Here is an 11,004-nt window from a genome sequence, read left to right on the forward strand (position 1 = left end):
GTTATCGGCACAAGGAAGTGCCCATTTGTTTTAAAGCAGACAAACTGAAAAGATGTTGTTGCTTGCAACACTGTCAGCACCGTCAGTAACTGTAGTCTGCCCGCACACTGAGCAACAATCTGTTCACCTCCCTCTTTAGTCTGCCAGCCAATAGTTTCCTCTGTGCAAGCATTCCAAGTAACTTGGACTGCCTGGCCCTTCCAGATAAGATAAAGGCTTGAAAGCTGCTTCAACAATGAGTCACAGATAAAAGAGCACTTAATGTTTGCAGCCCATTGTGCAAGGTACCTTCAGGCCACTGGCATTCAAGTTCCGCTTCATTCACAGTGTTGATGCCAGCAAGATGAAAAACTCAAATCCTGCAAGAAACACAGTGGACAGTGCCACGTTTATGACCAGAGGCCAGATTGCAACCAGTCAGAAAAGAATAGGGAATGGTTCATCTATGCTAAAAATAAGAAAACGTTGTATAGCTGGTATCATGAGAGATCATATATCAAGGGTCTTTTTAAAAAAATCTAGTTGTTTGTAGTCATGATGCAATTGCAAGGCTCGTTTTGTACGTTTAACAAAAATTAACTGCCCTGCTGATGTCACTAGTCTGTCCCGCAGGTTCAAAGGTAGAGAGAGATTCTCTCCTCCTGAATATTACAATTGAGGTTATTAATTGGGTAATTAAAAGAAAAATGGCATACGTCAGCGGCTCAGCAACAACTGACTGGCCGTCACAGCTCAGTGACACCTTTGCAGCACGAGGTTGAGAGAGCTAAATTAATATACATGCCTTAATAGTTCTTCTAGCCCTATGCAAGTAGGGAGCAAGGTATGCTTAGCAATGCAACTTCCTATAAACACAGTCTACTAAATGCACCAAAAATGTTTAAACGGGTTCCCTATCAAAATTGCAGCTACAATGCCAGACCCACAGCAAAGTTAAACTCAAAAATAAATTCAGCACGTGTGAACATAAATTCCCATTTTCGTTTAGGAACAAGGTGCAAGTACCATCTCTAAATGGACCAGTAAATCTCCGCCACAACAGCTATGAAGATCGATGTGTCATGGCAGCCGCATGATGGCTTGGAGAGATGGTCATTCCCGTGAAACGACACCTCCTTTGTTATAAAATTAGGTTTATAATTTATTCTCTTAATTTAATTAGCCTTGAGGGCACAAGTACTGCAGGAAAAGCCAAAATGTGCACCACTGCACATGGAGAAGCAACTGCCCCAAAAGCTCGCTTGCAAAAACTCTCTCCGCTGCCACGTTGTTTGTGGAGTCTACAAATCGTGAAAATAAGGCAGAGCAGACAACAGATGCATGGCAGATGTCACTTGCCTGCCTTCAGTCCCAGGTCTGTTAAGCATTACATTCTCTCTGATATAATAATACCACTTACGCCCTGTGTGTACTTGTTAGACTGTTTATATTGGGCACACTACTCAAATAACTATCAACTTTTGGTATCTCGTAGAAGCAGGCACAAGATCACGTTTTACACCGCATTTTACGCAGTATGCCGTTTAAGGCCAACTGGAACGTTTACGATAACGGCCAAGCACAATATTGGCCAGTTATGGCAAGCACCCCAAGGTTTCCCCTTCCCTGTTCACTTTGTGGTTATCAAGAACCATCTGACCAGCCTCTCTACCACGGACTACAATAACTGTCAGTCAGTTAGGCTAGCAGGGAACTGTCACTTCAAACTGCAAGTATCCCAGGTGATCTTATTTCACATTGGTGGCCCAAAACAGTCCAAACAGCAGCAGCAGCAGCAGTAGCCGTGAAGCCATTGGTCTTTGTTTTCTCCACACCCAACCCCACCTGTTGACGATACCACGCACTCCGACACCTTCCCGCACCTCACACACAAAATACTTTAATCCAGCAATTACTTAAAAAAGGAAAAGAACAGTTTTCAGAACCATTTTCTTTTTTCCAGCGGCCGAACAGAAGTTAAACAAGCATGGCCAAATCGACGATGAGGCTGTTGTCGCGGAGAAAAGGTTTATACGGGACAGTCGGGGTTCGGAAAGGGGAATGAGGGAGAGACTCGAGAGGTCTCGAAGAAGTTATACACATCCGACAAGCGGCGGAGGAGATGCGGTGAAAGAGGCGAGAAGCCACAGGGAGCGACAACCATTTCGACCCAACACACACTTTCTTTTCACAGGGTGTCAACCACTGCTGCAGAACACTCGCCAGAGAAAAAAAAGGCGTTAAGATGTCAGATTTGGGCTTCACAGTTGTTCTCTCAATTTAGAACAAGGATTTGATAAAGGCCGGGAGAAGGGCCTGAGGGTGAAAGGGGGTGGGGGAGGAGCCACATGAATAATGCACACATAAAAATGGCAAAAAGAAAAATGTGTCCTAAAGTGAATAAACAATGTCTTTGAAGAACCAAACAAAATAAGAAGTACAGCCGAGGTTCCTAAGAAGATAACACTGAGTTTCACAAGTAAGCATGTCCGACTGCTGTTTTACATTTGAACAGAAGGTGGGGAAAAAAAAAAAAGGCATCACAGGTTCCTAGGAAGAAAACACTGGGTTTCGAGGAGAAGCATGTCCAACTGTAGTTTAGGGCTTGGAGGGCATCGTCGCAGTCAACAGCCATGAAAACAGCCTCAGTTCTTATCCAATCGGTTTGCAAGTTCACACAATTCAGAAAAACCAGTGTCACTCTTGATGATGACTGAACAGTAAACCGAAGACAAGAATTTCAGAGAGAAAAAAAAAACATCAGAAAATGTGGATCCAACCGCAGGGATAACTAGTCTCACTGCATCGTCCTGCCTCAAAATTTTTCACTCAATGGGGAATGCCTCAAAGACGCATATAAGGTGCCTCTGCACACACAATAGGCAAGTGATCTGCAACAGGCTTTTTTAAACGCAGCAGCGGTTGTGAAGTGGCGCTTGGAGCTGGCAAACCCGTTAAGCCATAAACCGGATAGCAAGCGATAAGGAATAAGATTTTCACGAGCGCACACACTCGGAATTTTACTCACGGTTTCAAACTACTACGACGAAATTTCTGTACCTTTCGCGAGCTCAGACGCGGGAGGGAACGCGAACATGTCGACTCGTGCCGCGCAACTTGAATTTCACATTCGGGTGACACGTTTGAAGTGTGAAGGAAACGTAGGCACATGACTAAACCAAAACCCGCTCTCTGGGGATGCAAAGAAAAAAAAAAACTGAAAGGCGACCCACGAGATGACCACTTGCAACCACCGCAAAGACTTCGGTGCGCCAAGAGAAAAAAAAAATTACAACGCACACGAGACAACTACAACCTCGGTTGCGCACTACGCAGCTCCCGAGCTGAGGCGAGAGCTTGATCGCGTTCGCTCGATGATCGGAAAGACAATAACAAAATGGGACTCTGGGAAAAAAGACAAAAGGCTGGGGGGATTTCTTCTACTCGCGAGGTTCAAGAGGAGGGCGGGAGGCTTTTACTTTTTCGCCAAGGTGACGCCTTTCAGAGTGTGTGACGACCCGAACAAGAAGAGTGAGGGAAAGAGCAAAGAAATATTACGAGCACGGGGAGTGCTAAATTTGAGTTAGGCCTAACAGCGTCGGCATCAGCAGCAGTCAGTGGACTCGCCTGCAGCGTTCCAGTGGCGTCTCCCTTTGTGTGTGTGTTTTTCTCCAGGCCCTCCCACCCCCTGCCTCACCGCTCTCATTCCTTTAAAACCACTGCTCTGCTTTCGTTTCGACCCCCCCGGCATTTTCGACAGCTTTCCCAACAAAGCGCTCCTTCCTCGCTGCGTCGCCCTCGGGGTTTTGTACAAGTCTCTCTGAGCGGGCAAGCAGTAGTTGTAGTAGCGTCGGCGGGTCACATGGCATATTTCCGTGTCCACTCCCGAGCCAGTTCGTTGTATTTCTCGCGGTCCGTCTTGTAGAAGCGGGCTATCTCGGGCACGAGGGGGTCGTCCGGATTCGGATCGCAGAGTAGCGAGCAGATGGAGAGCAGCACTTTGGAGATGGTCAGCGCTGGCGACCACTGCGAACGCAGGATGTCGAGGCAGATGCTTCCGTTGCTGTTGATGTTCGGGTGGTAGATGCGCGTCGTGAACGCTACCTTGGGCGGCTTGAACGGGTAGTCCGTCGGGAAGTGGATGGTCAGGAAGAACACGCCGCCCTGATACGGGCTATCGGGCGGACCCATGATCGTTGCCTGCCAGTGGAATAGGTCGTCGTTCACAGGGCCGGCCGAGCACTGGGCCGGTGGGTCGCGCTTCAGGTCTTCCAATTCCTTTTTTATTCTTTTGAGGGCCATTGCTGCTGGTGCTGCGTTGAGCGAGCTCTGATCTTGCTCCGCTGCGGTTCGCTGGCTATTGGCGGCGCTGTGCGGGCGGGGGGCAGCCGGGGTCCGCTGAACTGAAGGGTGCTGTCCACTGGCGAGTACTACCACACCGAGGACGGGCGCTTGGGCGCGACGAATCGCCAAAGATAGCGGCGCGGGCACCTTTTCTTTCGCGCTTTTCTTTTCTCCACTCGCGGCGAGAAATCCCCCCCAACACCACGCACTGCACACCGGACGAAAAAGTCTTAGCACTCGCCACACAGAAATACCTGCGTCGCTTCGCCGACACCGCACGGCGCCGCGATCGCTGACCCCCGTCCTGTGGATGACGTCACCGCATTCGTCGTCACCGGCCGCTGTTGTAACCTGACCGCTGTCGTCAACGTTTCGCAACCCTTTCATCTTTCTTCCTTTTTATTTTCTCCTTTATAATCCACGCTTTGTGCTTTGCAAATAAACTGTGGCGCTAAGTGGGCCCTTTTTGCCGGATAGCTACGTGGTGCTCTTCGTTCTTCCGTTTTGCTTTTCTAGCACTGACATAAATGGCGGCGAGCGAAGGTCGGCAACCTTTGTTCCGGTTTTTCACTCCCAGGCCAAAACGAAACCGAAACAACTCGTGCTCGATGTGCGATGCAAACGTTTTGTGGATGCAGGCAATTTGTTTTTAAACGTGAGTAGGTTTTGACAACACATAAAACTGAGACGTGAAATGTGAATTTAAAACAGCTCTCTGACAATCACAAAACATTCTTTCACGAGTAGAAAGAGAGCGTGAAAAGAATAGAAAAACAGAATGCTGCGATGCTTTTGACAAATATTGGCCGTATACCTAGCTGTTTTGCCGGTTCTAACTCTGATCAGGCAAGACTAACGTGCATACTGGAGTAGTTTTGCGAGGCAACAATAACATTTCCTAACTATGTTATGTAGCGTTAAATTGCATTATGAAATTATAGCCATGAATAATCAAATTAATTATACCTCGTTAAAGGCTGGTCGGAACACTTTGCTTAAATTATTAATGGGCAGGAAATATGTACAAGACGCTGCGCGTACTTTTCATTCCGGCTTCCGGAGATTTGCTGAATGGATGCATTTGTTAATTTTTAGACCCCCCCCCCCCAAAAAAAAAAAAAAAGCGGTGGGGACCAGTTGCATAATTCACAAGGAACCGACTGGACGCGTTTTAGCCTATTTTTTCTAGATCAAGGTTTGTTTTTCGCAGGGAGTCAGTACAGTAAATATAGTTTCCAGGGCTTGTATAACTGCATATAAGACTGATCAAACCAGCATTCTTTACCTGCAGGTAGGAAGTATTAAGTTTATGTCTGTTGCATCCGCGCATTATCGTTGAACTGTGTTCGATACAAGGAAGTACAGGATTCTTCGACATCAGTTTTAATTTTAGTCAACTGAGGAATATTTTAAAGTACTGCAATATTGAAGGGAATGGTCCATTTAATTCAGACGCCTAGAAACATCTTTCTATTAAAGTTTGTTCATCGCTCGCGTCATGTAATTAAAAGACTACCACAAAAAAAAAAAAAACTAACGGTGAACGTTTTTGACGACAGGAGAAGCGTTAATCGCAAAAAAAAAAATGCAAGCCATGCTGAGAGGAGCTCTGGAGATGTTACACTGCAATTCATTATTATAGTGGAATCTTGAGATATATGAAACAAATTTGGCCATAAAGACTTTCCCGTTGAAAAATGCGCTTTTCTGGGTAGAACTTTCTGGGTATGGCTGGCGTTTGGTGCAACGCTGGTGTTGGCGTTTGATAGGACACTGCGAGGAACGTGTGCGTGCTAGCTGCACCAAGTGCCAATAAAATGTGAGAGCCCCTCCTGCCCAGTCTGCTGTCTGCTCTGGCGTCCCCAGAACACAAAAGGCTCTACCGATGTACGGATTCCCGTAGTTAACGGGCCTCGCGAACTCTTAATCGGTATAGCTCGACCGATAAGAACCTCCTTATCGTTTCCTTTGTTTGTACTCCTTGCTCATGTCTCGGACAATAACGCCCCTTGCAGCCGCTAGAATGCATTTTCGAGGACAACGTTATTTCTTAATAATTCTCTTTTTTTTTGCTGTTTCATTTCAGTCTGGCGTACTCGAGCTCTATAATATTCGTCATTGTAGTTTATTATTCCGTTTCGTCGGGTGAGAGGACCACAACAACAGAAGAAATAGAACAAACAATCAAAGGCAAAGTGTAAATTGTGGGTTTAACCTTCCGAACATCGAAACGACATACAGGCTCTAAAGGTTGACGTAGTGGAGGGCTCCGGGTTATTAGAGACCGCCTGGGGCTCTTAACCTGGGCACACACACATGTGCACGGGTATGAAATGAAAAATGCTTTGAATGAGAACATTTTCGACGGAAGACCCTCTGGTTGGATCTGAAATAAATGTCGAGAAATACTCACACCAACCGATATTTTATATTAAGACCCGCCTTTCGAGACCAACTCGATCGGTCCCTTCTTCGGGGATGACGCTTTGCAAGGCAGCTGCTCGTTGGAAGCGCGTGCGACAAGTATGTTTTTCTATACCTCTCCTTTCTATTTTTTTCACTCTAATTTCACGCAAAATATTGATTTTGCGATGTAGTTTGTTCAATGACGCACTAGGTGTTTGCACTTGTTCCTGCATCTGAAATCAAAAAGGGCGCGTTTCCCGCGAAACAAATTAACCTCTACAAAAACCAGCAGCGGCTTTGTGCGCATCACTTCCCCGACAGATGGCGGCACCAGTCCACTCGCTGACTTTTGAGCCCGGTAGTCTCAAATACCAGGGGCTCCGGAACTTTTTTTTTTTTTTTAGTGGGAAGGGGGGGGAGGCAAGACTTCGAGTTTATTTTGCTATTTATTTATTTAATGCTCATTTACATAATGAATTTTTTATGTTTTCTTATTTTTCAATGTTCAAAGGTTGATGCAAACTGTCAGGTTGCGGTTCTCGCCCGCGCTCAATTTAAAGCTGGCAAGGAACCTTGGGGATAAAGAACCAACAGCAACTACTACAATCTGGAAAAATGTGAAAGCATTTGCACGTGGCCACGATCAATGGAGATAAGTCTGGTTGCATCTAACATTACAAAACAAAATGATAAAGCCGAGTGCGTGCAGTTTTGAGTGCGAACGAACAAGCGGTGCAAATATTCACGGCAATATAAAGCGAATTGAAATGGGAAGTTTTATAGGTGGGAAGATTTACGCACGTAGAGTTATCAATAGCATTTAAAAAGTTTGTGCATAGTTTGTTTAAATTCTGCTAATCATGATCATGCACAAGGGTCAGACAGTCGACTTCTGTTGGGGCATATGACTGGTTTAGGTTACTCATCTACGAAATGCTTTACAACTGGCTGCGAAGCCAAGTAGCTCAGCCCCACTGTGATTGCATTAAAAGAGTCCTAGAACTTAACTGTTTCAGTTGTCAGAAATCTGATCCAAGTGCAAGCAGTTAATTGGAGACGAAAGGGGGGGGGGGGAGGCGACCGTCCCCCCCCCCCCTGTTCCGGTGGTCCCTGTCAAATACTATCCACAGTTCTATCGTCCTACTTCAATCAGATTCGCATCGTTTTCTATGTATCGTTATGCGGCGTCCTGTTACCGACCATCCTTGACAAAACTGCGAGATTCATGCCGAAGCCAAGCCAATTAAAAGGTAGAATCAGATCCTCACTTTATTGCATGCCTTATTGCCTTTTTTCTGTTTTTCTCCCCGCGCGAGTAGGTGGGCAGAGCTGTGGTGTAGGAGGCTTCGAAGCTAAATGCATATCTGTCATTACAATTATTGCTCAAGTTTTCAACGAATTTGCTTCGCTTAATAATTTGTTAACCCAACCAAGCAATTGACTATATATAGCATATTCTGAAAACACAACCCACTAATAACGGCCGCGGTTATAATCAACTTAGTCAGAATTAACCGTCAAAATATGTGTTCGGGATATGTCACTGTGTCTCAGATAAAATGAACAACTGTGGATGAGCCACTCGATCGGTTCGTACAAGAATTAAGGATGTCATTTACTCGGCCTCGCAGTCTAAAAAACCCGCCGCTATGGCTCTGTGATTAGAGCACTCGGCTACTGATCCGGTGGTAGTGATGAAAAACTTTTATTTGGTGGAATAGAGAGAGTTTGGGACCCACAGAGTGGCTCTGTTACATTGTCGGCATCCCTCCTCCGGCACACCGCATGACGACGCCCCGCCTCGCGCCCATTTCACCGGGGCCTGTTGGGACTCCATTGAGGAGCAGTTGAGGAGCGCAGTCTCCCATGCCTCGGGACCGACCGACCAACCACACGGGGACAGCAAAGGCCTTTAAGTATCATGTCCTTATATCCAAAGGCGCAAGGAGTACAGCTACACGACAAAAATGTTGCGCCTTTGTCGCTAAGGGCCTTGGAGGCGAAGGCGCTCGTCAGAGACCTTTGGGGCCCAAATGCGCGGCCTTAGAGAACCTGCGATCGCAGTGCCATCCAACGTCAAAAAGTAAAAGCAATACAAAAATAGATACAGCCAACAATGTTTGAAAGTATATTTTTTTTTACAATACGAAAGGCGTGTCTGGCTTTGCTTTTTGTGCGGGCGTTTATATTTTATGCCCAGGTTTCAAGGCAGTGAAAGTGTTGCAGCAACACAGAGTACCCCTGGCGGCCAATGTAATACACAAAACCTGCTGCTGCTGATGAGAGTAGCTGTTGCAGTACTTTTAAGGAAGCTATCAGAATAAAAAAAAAATGTCTGAGCTCAACGAATGAACAGAATACCCCACTTTAATTTTAAAACACTCACTTCAGCCGCCTCGAGCACAGCAGCGGGTGCTAAGCCTGAACGAATGTCTCACCTTTGTGCTGCACCGTGTAGCCGCGTCGCTGCTCCTTTAAGCTTTCGCTCTTTTGGTGAAAAAAAAGGTGCCTTTGAGCACAGCAGCGGGTGCTAAGCCTGAACGACTGTTTCACCTTTGTGCTGCACCGTGTAGCCGCGTCGCTGCTCCTTTAAGCTTTCGCTCTTTTGGTCAAAAAAAGTGCCTTTGCTGGAAAGGCCTTTGCTGGAAAAGGCGGTGGATGTCGCTATAATGTGTTACGTTTGCCCTAAACCGCAGCAGCGGCTGGTTTGTCTCCGAGCCAGAAGAGCTGTGATGAGGAGCCCGGTGGGTAAGCGCTTGGGCAGCCGCGTCAGCGGCCTCATGACCTGTGGTTGGCAAGCGGCCCAAATGATACTTTTTGGTCTTGGATAAGTGGCAGTCCGTCTTAGAATTTGAGTGGCTAAGGGGGAGATCTCCCTTGCCAAGTAATGATCACATGCTTTTCGAGAATCCGTGATGATTATTCTGGAATGAGGGTCCGCGGCAGGAAGCGCTATCGATACTTCCTCGGCTCGCGCTGAATGATGATGATGATGATGGCCTCTGGTTGAATGGCACGTACCCACGGTGGGGGATTGGCCAGGGTACATTGTTGATACTGGGCTCGGAAGGAGAGACCGTCAACATGTTTTTCCTGGTAAACGACAGCGGCCGTGTAAAATCCCGTGGGCGACGGCCCTGCTACGTCTATATATATAGTATACACTGGCGTCTCGAGAGCCGTGTTGTCCTTCAAGCGCCCAGCCCGCGCTTGTCGTCTACTATCGTGCGTGTTGGTGTCCATATGTTACACGGGAACGGAGGGACCCAGAGAATATGGCGCCACAGTTCTGGGTTTCCTGTCTGTGAAGCACTCGCGATATGCCCACTGGCTCGGGAAGCAAGATCTCGGGCCACCTGGCGGACACCTGAACTTCGCCTTATTTCTTCCCTTACGGCGCGGTTCAGGTGTCCGCCGATATATGAGACAGATACTGCGCCATTTCCTTTCCCCCCAAAACAATTATTATTATTATTAACATCAGAGGACGATTCCTTTCCGGAAACATTCCCTCCAAGACATAAGCTACGTCATTTACCTCTATGATTTTGCACTACTATTGCGCCTTACAGCCACCTTCGCTATATTTGGTATATTTCCTCGTTATATCAGTTAATAAGTTATTTAACAGTGAGCATCACAACACGATGAATCGTTTGACACCATCCGGTACCCCTGCGACAAACGGTTCGGTCGTAATGGCCGTCTGAAGGTCCTCGTAATTCGTGGTTTTGGGGCGGAAAGGTCGTCGGTGTGAACCCCACACATAATTTGGGCTTCATCTGAATTAGTAATTTTTTCCTAAAGTACATGCCATGCCATTTGACACCACTTTGAACATTCTGCTTCAAACGGGTGGCCCCAAATTTTATACAAACGGTGGTCTCAGGGAGATCCCACTTTGATGGCCTCTATACTGGGAGATATATGACTGATCGAAAGTGCCAGTATCAAATGAGGCGCTACGCGCTCACTGTCGTTGTGTGATAGAGGGTGGTCACGTGCTAACTGTTTTGGTCAATGAGACCGTCATTGCAAACAGACGCGTCCTTGACACACGCAAGGAGTAAGAGTACTTTGAAAAAAGATGCCGCCACCGTCTTGGATTTATATTCAAATACGAACTTGACATCTTGGATTTATAAGTGACGTCACCAATCAATCACCCATTCAGTATACGAATGACGTCACCAATCAATAACCAGTTGCGTTGCTATATCGATCTACTATGGGGGTCACCATCTTGAATTCCTCGGACTTAGGAAATATCACGCC

The 11,004-nt window shown here is 46.7% G+C and overlaps 1 pseudogene across 1 annotated transcript; it reads right to left on the reverse strand.

Annotated features, from left to right (window-relative positions):
- Positions 1-1,859: 1,859 nt before the first annotated feature.
- LOC144133117 (ubiquitin-conjugating enzyme E2-17 kDa pseudogene) lies at positions 1,860-4,624 on the reverse strand (annotated as a pseudogene). Its single transcript, XR_013314992.1, has one exon. The product of XR_013314992.1 is annotated as a ubiquitin-conjugating enzyme E2-17 kDa pseudogene (transcript).
- Between the last annotated feature and the right edge of the window lie 6,380 nt (positions 4,625-11,004).

Source organism: Amblyomma americanum, chromosome 5 (genome assembly GCF_052857255.1).
Source record: "Amblyomma americanum isolate KBUSLIRL-KWMA chromosome 5, ASM5285725v1, whole genome shotgun sequence".
NCBI lineage: Eukaryota > Metazoa > Arthropoda > Arachnida > Ixodida > Ixodidae > Amblyomma > Amblyomma americanum.